Below are 9,988 nucleotides of genomic sequence, written 5' to 3'. Positions count from 1 at the left end.
ACTTCTAAGAGTTTCAGAGCTCATAATTTCTGTAACCAATAAAAAATAAACCTCTTTGTAATTGTTGAATTAATTTATGTCTTTGTTAAATTGATGTATGGAAAAAAACGTCTTTTTTTAAGTTATAATCTCAATCAGGTTTTTTCCTCTGTAGACATGGAAGCAGGAAATCATACATTCCTGACTGAATTCACCTTGCTGGGCTCCATATCTGACCCCAAATTGCAGCTGATTCTATTTGGAATATTTCTGAACCTCCACTTGGTAACCTTCTCAGGGAACATGACCCTTGTTATCTTAATCTGGACTGATTCTCGCCAGTACACACCCATGTACCTTTTCATTGGCACTCTCTATTTCCTGAATGTCTGGTAAATATCTGGGTATTCCCCTAGAATCCTGGCAATTTGTGTCTCTGAAGATAAACATATGTTGCTCAGCAAATGTGAAGCCCAGCTCTGCTTTTCCTGAGTTGTAGCCTACACTGAGTCCTATTTCATAGCATTCATGGCTTATGACCACCACGTGACAATTTGTAGCCCATTCCTCTATTCAGGTTCCATGACTAGTTCTTTCTATACTGGCCTTGATGCTGGGGCCTGCACAGGAGGTCTCTTGAATGCCATACAGCATACTGCCAATAATTTCCAAGTGAAATTCTGTGGTAAAAATATCATTGACCACTTCTTCTGGGATGCTCCATTAATTGGTAAAAATGTCCTGTTCAAACATCCAAGTCTAAGAAAAAGTCCTTCTGGGTTTGGTTGCCTTCACAGTACTGTCCAGCATACATGCCGTCCTCATTTCTTACTTCAGCATCCTCCAAGTATCCTGAGGATATGTTCTGCCTCTGGGAAGCACAAGGCCTTCTCCACCTGTGCTTTCCACCAGATCTCAGTCATGCTTTTCTATGGGTCCTTGTCTTCATGTATTCAGAGCCCAGCTCCACTATTTCCAAGAGTGAGACAGAGTGGCTGCCCTATTCCACATGGTGCTGAGTCCATTACTCAACCCTCTCATCGATAGCCTGAGGAACAAGGATGTCAAAGAGGCTTTCAGAAAAGCAATACAGAGAAGAAATGTCATCATTTTTCTTTTTGCTGAACATTCTTTTTAACTTTCCTAAGTATTGCCTTAGTGATACTTTTGCAATATTTAAACTAAGTACATTATACTGAAAACAATGAAACATTGTGTAAACTACTCTTTAATTGTTATCATTGTGTTATAATGTAAAATAATTTAAACCTAAAATATTGAATTATTGCCATTCTCCCCAATGATATTGTGTCCCTTGGTAGAATAAAAAAGGGTTTCCTCAAAATTTATCTTATTACTTGTCTTGGGAATTCTTAGGGAGAAATAAATAGAACACAATTTATCTTGTATTTGTTTTGACTTTGAAGTTTGATAAACAAATTTTATTGCTTTGGAGAATGTATAGAACAGTTGGATCACTAGAAATGTGATTAGAATTGTAAAATATTTGCTTTACTAAAAGTGTGCATCTTAGTTTCCTGGCTGGTAGACTATATGTCAAAGCAATGTTTTGCCTCAAAGAACATGAAATTTTCTTTTGCATTTTCTGGACTAGAAGCTAGTCCCTCCCAGGTCAGTGGCATTATGGAGGGATGACAATCATTGAGGTTCCTTGACCTTTATGTCACATGGCAATGTCCTCACTATTCTGTTGATTTCCAGTTTCTACTCCTCCAAGTGGCCTTCCATCCTAGTTTGCTGTTGTCAGAATGCAATATACCAGAAATGGAATGGCTTTTAAAAAACGGAGTTTGATAAGTTGCTCATTTAGAGTTCTAAGGTTGAGAAAATGTACCATTCAAAACAAATCTATCGAAATGTTCAATCAAAGGCATCCAGGGAAAGACATCTTGGTTCAAGAAGGCTGATGAAGTTCAGGGTTTCTCTCTCAAGTGAGCAGGTGCTTGGCAAACACAGTCAGGGCTTCTATCTCAGCTTGAAGGGCACATGGCAAACATGGCATCATCTGCTAGCTTTCTCTCCTGCCTTCCAGATTCATGAAGCTCCCCAGAAGAAGTTTTCCTTCTTCATCTCCAAAAGTCACTGGCTTGTGGTCTCTGCTTCTCGTGACAATGTTGTTCTGCTTTGCTCTCTCTGAATCTCCAATTTTCTAAAATTTTTCCTCTTTTATAGAACTCCAATAAACCAATCAAGACCCATCCAAATGCGTGGAGACATGTCATCACCTAAACCAGCTTAGCAACCATGCTTGACTAAATCACATCATCCAGGGAGAGGATCTGATTACAGTTTCAAACATACAGTATTGAATAGGGACTATTCTACCGTCATGAAATGGGATTTTGATTAAAAGATGGCTTTTCTAGGAGACATACATACTTTTAAACCATCACACCTTCTCTTCATAAAGCCACCCATAATAGTGTTTATGCCCAATCTCATTCAGCTGAGTCACAACTTAACTAAAAATAACCCATCTACATACCAACAGAATGGTACCAACAGAAATGGACTAAGATTAAGAACATATATATTTTTTTCCTGGGGTTTCTAACACAATCTGTCAGTGTCCCCTCCAAATTTCTTTATAAAGATCAGATTGTGTATAAAGAAAATAGCTTTCTAACCTCTCTGCCTTGTACTTTAACGTAATATTTGGCAAAGTTTTAAAGAGTTGTTTACACTGTAAAAATATCGTGACTCATTTAGGACAGTGTATTCATGAAGAATGACCTCTTTCTCAGATAATGGACACTCCACAGTACTTTCCTTCAAGGAACAACATCACATATAGCTCCTCTAAAGGAAATTAAGAGCAATTTAAATAATTTTTAACATACAAACAAATAAAACTCAGTTATTCTAGACCCAGTGATCTCTTTGTTTTACTTGAAGAATTTATGAAAAAAGTTACAGTTCAGTTAGGGCATATATCAAATTTTTAGTAGATATTTTATCTAATACTCCCTATAACACTGCAAGTTAAAGATTATCATATTTTACAAATGAGAGGCTGGAAGCTGAGAAGTAGGAATTTAGTTAAGCTTCTAAATAAGCTTCTATGAGTACGAGCTTACTAGCTTTGTCTGTAATAAGCACATTCACAATAATATGATAAATCAAATTTTAGTACAAATATTCATAGGAATTTCACCATTCCCATTAGCACCAACATTTATGATCTTTCCTTCCACATATATTTGCATATATTTTCTAAGACCTCACTGCTGTACCACCCTTTATATATATGTATGTGTATAAATATATATATATACATATATTTTTTTATTTTGCATATGCAGGTATCAAGAATTGAACATAATCTCCAGCATGGCAGGTGAGAACTCTTCCTCTTGAGCCACCAGCACTTGTCCCTTTTTTTTTCATAAAAAAGTTCTCATCTTTCTTTTTATTTTATCACTACAGAAACCCTGAGAGTGCTTGTCAAGAAGGATTGGGGAATATTTACTAGATCTCAACAACCCATTAAAATTTTTTTCACATTTATTTGTAACCCATTCCATGGTGGGAAAAATACTTGATCAATCTTGGAATAGATCGTTAAATAAAATCTAAGCATTTGGGAACCCAGATGTATAACATACTCTTCTACATTCTATTATATCAAAATGCCTTAGAATGAGGATAAATATCATTTGAAGATTTGCATGGAATTACAGAAAAATTTTCCCTCTAGAAACCTTTTGCCAACATAATGAACAAAATGAAACACTGAATCCTTAGGGAAGTGCAGAGGTTAGTGTTTTCTACAAACACTTGATTGAATGATCCATATGTACAGAATGACCCACATGCACAGAGTCAACAGGAACTTGACATGTGTTTATGCAACCCCCTTTAATTTGGTGAGCTTTTTTCTTAGTGTTAATGGTATTCAAGTGCAGGGAACAGCAGACATGGAGAATGTCCTCATTGGTTTTGTCACATAGAAGCTATAGTTCTGTATGATCTAAAACGAACAAAAACAAATTTGGATCCTCAAGAACTGTACAATTGAACCAAGCTCAATTTAGTGTTCAACAGTTGTGGTCTTAGAGGGATAAGTGATCAATTCTGAGGTTACTGATTTAGCTGAGGAACCTGAAAGACATGTTGCTTAATCATCAAAATCTTTGACAGAGTTTAGAAGATACCCTAAACACTCTATATTCAAACATATGAACACACTTTGGCCCACACATGCATATGTAGGGAGGCTCTCACTAATCAGGTGGATGGGATAACATGTTCTGTGTATATCATTCAACCTGTTGATCAGCCTAATACAAAATGGCCAAAACAGTTGACATGGATTCGACCACGTGGAATCTACTCATCAAGGCTTTTTATTTGGCTACCTCCACTGAAAAGTTCCTACAAGGGAGGCCACCACTATGGCTCTGATATGCCATCATTTTCTGGAAGTATTGCTGAACCTTGACTAGTAGACTAACTAGATTAGACTACTATGAAGATTCAAAAATTACAGGGACAATGATTTTCCTTCTTGGAACATACACATTTATTCAGTGTGTTTCCTTTATGCATCCATTTTATTCCCCATTTTTCCCATCACCATTTCTTGATGTATACTTTAGTGGCCTATTCATCTACATGGTATCTTACAAACCATTAACTGGGATGGAGCGATGCATTATATACATGGAATAGCAACAGGGCTTCCTGTTCATGGAAAATATTGGCTTTATTATTAGCCCATATCCAGAAGAAATAGGTTTCATGGAATGTTGTAATAGTTAGAAAAAGGCTCAATCATGATTGTTGCGGTGTTCTCCAAGATGTGCTATGTTTTAAAATGTTAGCCTATATATGATACCATCTTTCTTTATTAAGAATGTACATCTCCAGAAACCAAGGGTATGAAATTAATGTCACTTATAGTGGCCAGGAAGGTGAGTCTTGTAGAACCCCTAGTTCGGAGAGTGTAATTAACCAAAGGACCTATTAGATGAGCTCTGACATACATTTCCACTTTCACATCAAATCATCCCTCCCAAACACTATTGACACTCAATGAATAAGCATGACAGAGATACAAATGAAAGCCTGTTTTTAGACCCTAAACTGTTCTTAGAGCTGACTTTACATTGTGGGCTTCTGGCTTATTTTTCTGACCTTTCCTTAGATTAAACAATGGTATAGTTTGCTTTCAGCTAACCTTCCTTTTCTCTTTCCTTTGGGAGTCAGACTTGCATCTTTTACTTCCACACCTAGAGTATCCTGTTTCCCTCCCCACTTTCCCTTGCACAGTCATAGTCATTTCCCTAATAAAATCCTTTTACATTTAATTACAGTTTCATGTTGTGTCTCAGAGGACTCTGGATTACTCTGTCTCTTTATTATTATATTAAATAGCTTACTAGAATTTTTATTTCATGCTTTTATAACCCTAATCTTAGTGATTAGGCACTCTATGCACTCAAGAAGAGTGCTTGCCCAAAAGAACATCAACAGTATTCTCATCAATTGTAATCTGAAATGCCCCTGCCCATCTAGGACTCGACTGGCCCTGAACAAAAAGGGATCATTTTACTGAGAAATGTGTTGGTCCCAACCACCAGAAGCAAATGAGTAAATGCTACAAAATTTGTCAAGGAAAACTCTATTTGTTATCCACGTATTTAATGGTGTACCTCTTCATGCTCTTTTAGAACACCCTGTCAGAGGAAACATATGCATTTATGAAAGGATACATTCTATCACTCAAAAAAACAAGATGAGCAAACACTTTTATCTCATAAGAAGAAAGGTTTAGGATATTTTGCCAAGTAAATATTCCCATTCAACTGAAAGACTAGGAAAGAATGAAGATAACAGAACCAAGGAGACTCATAGACAATGATATTTACTTGCAATTACTTAATAGATAGTCATGATTATGTATGTCTCAGCTATATAGATCTTTGTTACTTCATTAGATTATGATATAGAGGATTATAAGGAACTTGTAATCTTGAAATTCCCCTGGATCATGGCCCTACTAAAAGGCCATCAAGAGTTGTACATTTTCTTTTAGAAGATTTAATTTCAAGAAATTCTTTACGAAAACCCAAACAAATTTTTACTTCATGAAATGTTTAATTCATAAAACTCATACCTAAAAGACATATCTTGTAAATCACTTTCTTTTGATATTTTAAATTTCTTATTTATAATTAGAAAAATTAAATTTCCTCATAAGTTATACTGTAGTTTCAACTTAATATGCCAAGTGTTTTTTAATGCTTTTGACTTTAAAAGCCAAAAAGTATAAAAAGCCTAATTCCAGAACAGTGGTTAAAAAGCTATTGCTAAATTTACATATATTCTAAAACATTCATGTCATATTTGTAAGTAAATATTGATTGCGTAAATATTTATTTTATGCCTCCCTATGATTATTAGTAGCTTTTCTTTATCTCCTTATTGAGATATTGATGTTATTATTTAAACATGATTCTAGAGTTGAGATAGGCTTTCCATATACAAAATAATGAGTACACATTTAGCTTAGCTAAGGTTTTAGTCTCTGCATTTGTTTTGATACTTGTTTGTACCCTGGAACATAGTTGCTTCTCCAAAAAATATTAAGTAAAAGCCACTGGTTATCAGTTTGAGTTTCTGTTATGTAGTTAAATTCCAGGGTTACAATAATACCACATCTTACATAAAAATATGACACACCAGTTTATTTATTTATTTATTTATTTATTATTTTTTTGCATGGGCAGGAAACGTGAATCAAACTTGGGTCCCTGGCCTGGCAGGTGAGAACTCTGCCTCCTGAGCCACCATGGACCTGGCCCATATCAGTTCAATTTTTATAACCAACATTTCTCTCCAGTTAATACATGCTCTGCTTTACTTTGGCCAATATTCAATAACTTATTTTCTGTTATCATAACATAGTGATTGAGTTTGACACTTGAAAAGTGTGCACTATTCTATGCACTTCAATATCAACAGTGAGAATTATTCAACTCTCATGTCCTAGAAAATACCTGAGTCAGCATTAGAAGTCTTCCTTTTTAGAACATTTGGCTAAATCAAGCATTTTAGCTTTTTGTGGGTTTCCAGTAGTTTGACACATGTGAAGGCTGATAATTTATGCATCCCTTGGTATCACTTTCCACAGCTATATGTTGGCTCCTTCATTCTGAGTGGTCCTCCCTGGTTCTGTGTGACACTTCTACTTTTACTGGAATTTCATGGTTAACTAGCAGAATGAACATAACAGCGCTTGCATGATAGACAAATGCCATATATATCCTTTATATAGATTAATTATATTAGCACAGCCTTGCTTTAACAAATAAATCAAAATTAAATGGAACCTTGTATATCTGTCCCATTTAAAAAATCACTATCTGTTTGTGTTCTCTATACGAACATTTATCTTTCAAATAATATGTGTACATAGACCTTCTTTTCTTACCTTGATTACTCCACCATAATTATTTTCTGTTTTATAATAATAATTGCATTTTTGTGCTCAGAAAATCACAGTTGTGATGACAGTAACCAATTCAATTACCTCTAGAAAACAAACCATAAACTCATAGACTGATTCATAAATAGAAAACCTATAGGCTCTTTATTAATTCTTCCTTAATGGAAAAACATATGTAAGAGAAAAAAACACAGGTGAATGGCTCAGTGGTTAGAATGTCTGCCATGCAAGAGAACTGGGTTCCATTCCCAGTCCATGCACTCTGCCCCAAACATAAAGACAGGTGAGATGATGATTTCTGAGCTGATTTTAAGACAAGGTGATCCAAGGTACTACTAGGTACTGCTGGATCTCTGAGTTAATCCTCTGGGGTAAATAGTAAAAATTTAAATCTATTTTCTACATTCTGCAAAATAACTAGAAAGTGAGACTGTTGACTAGTTTCAATCATATAAAATATTGTAAGTTAATTTTTATAATATTATAAAGTAAATAATCTAAATCAATCCAACATATTTTACCCTATTTTTAGTAAATTACTGTATTACATGATATTTATCAGTCTATTAAAATCTACTTATGTTAAAGAAAATTCACTGTTCTCTCTTTTTAAGAAGAGGGTTCTTTATGGTTTTAGTTTGTTTTGTAATTAACATGGAACTCATTCTAAATTGTTATATGTTATATAAGACTTTTATCTCTGAGGTTGTCCTTATTTTCTTTCCTTATGTCTACTGAAATGACACTGGTCAGGGTGGGAAATTCTTTAACTCTATAACAATCCTTGATCATTAAGGGCCAAAATGACTTATGCATGATATACAAAAAACAAGAACAAAAATGTTGCTTGCAACTTTTTTATGTGTGCATGGTTCCACAATTGAACTCAGGGCTCCTGCATGGAAAACAAGCATTCTACCACTGCTCCCTGCTCCATCTTTTTAATGGTAGAGAAACAGAATTTCCTTGAGGAGTTTATGCAGAGCTTCTTTAATATCCTTATTCCTCAGACTGTAGATCATGGGGTTCAACATGGGGAACACCACAGTGTAAAGCATAGAAGTTATTTTGTCCTTATCCAGTGAATAGCTAGACTGGGGCTGAGTGTATGTGTAGAGAAGAGAGCCATAATGTAAGGTGACAGAGGTAAGGTGGGAAGAGCAGGTGGAGAATGCTTTGAGGCGGTCCTGGGTGGAGTGGATCCTTGAGATGATGATGATGATGAAGAGGTAGGTGGCCAGGATTAACAGAGTGGGAAAATGACATTGGAAGTCAGGAGGAAGAACACTGCAGCCTGGAAACCATCCTTCCTGCCACAAGCGACTTTCACCAAATGAAAGAAATCACCGAAAAAGTCATCAATGATGTTGCCCCCACAGAATTCCTAAGCAAATGTTCTTTTTGTGATGATATCAGAGTTAGTAAATACACCAAGATATGAGGCAGCCACTAAAAATGCACATAGCTTTATGGACATCGACTTAGAATAAAGCAATGGCTTTGAGATGGCCACATAGTGGTCATAAGCCATGGCAGCCAACAGGAAACATTCATAGTAGTCGAGCCCAGTGGAGAAGAGGAACTGTGCTACACAGCCAGAAAAGGAGATACTCTTGTCTTCAGAGATGCAGTTCACTAGAATCTTTGGGGTGTAGACAGAGGAATACCAGAGATCCAGGAAAGCCAGATTTCCAATGGGTGTGTGGAGCCGGGAGCCATTGCAGATCGGCACAATGAGAGTGGTGTTTCCCATCACAGTCACAGAGTAAACTCCAAGGAACACCCCAAACAGAACCAACTGCATCACAGGATCTGTGGTGAAGCCCACCAGGATGAACTGAGTCACAGTATGATTGCCCCTCTCCATGGCCACAAGGAATTTCACCTAAGAGGGGTAAATGAGTGCTCATGTTGAATCAGTGTGCTGCATATACTGAACACATGTTAAATAGATGACACCACTCATACATCTAGAAGTTTAGAATGATTTAGTCTGTACAAGTACCATTAAATATTTCTAAATTTGAAACTATCATTAGAATTTTAAAATTACATTTGCAAATTATGGAATTGTAAGCTAGTTAATTTTTTTCTAGACGTGATTATTAAACTAAATGAAGGCTTGTAATTTGTATTTTCTTATGTTTGGGTTCTCTTCCTAATGTTAATTTAGTTTTTACAAACTATGTCACTTTTAAAATAAAATGTGACTTGTATTCCCATAAATACTGGACTTCATGTCATTTATTAACATTTTTCTTAGTGAATCAGATGCTTTTCTTATTGTGCACATACATACTGGAACAACCATACATACATATATACAAATACCCATTTTAGAATCATATGTCAAAATAATATCTACATATATATAGAAAATACAGAGAATATTGCAAGGAAACATAAATGTTTGAACACAGTTTTAAAACATACGTATATAGAAGGATGAATTACAATGATGTTGTTATATGTTTTAATCTGAGAAAATGTATTTTATCCATATTGAACAATAGACACCTAGCATAAAAAATAATTAAT

The 9,988-nt window shown here is 35.4% G+C and overlaps 1 pseudogene; it reads right to left on the bottom strand.

The window, feature by feature from the left end:
* Window positions 1–8,391: 8,391 nt before the first annotated feature.
* Window positions 8,392–9,317, bottom strand: LOC143673304 (olfactory receptor 9G19-like; annotated as a pseudogene).
* Window positions 9,318–9,988: the final 671 nt, after the last annotated feature.

This window comes from Tamandua tetradactyla, unplaced genomic scaffold (assembly GCF_023851605.1).
Source record: "Tamandua tetradactyla isolate mTamTet1 unplaced genomic scaffold, mTamTet1.pri scaffold_93_ctg1, whole genome shotgun sequence".
NCBI lineage: Eukaryota > Metazoa > Chordata > Mammalia > Pilosa > Myrmecophagidae > Tamandua > Tamandua tetradactyla.
Note: the sequence above shows the minus strand (reverse complement) of the source record. Positions and strands in the feature narration are given on the sequence as shown.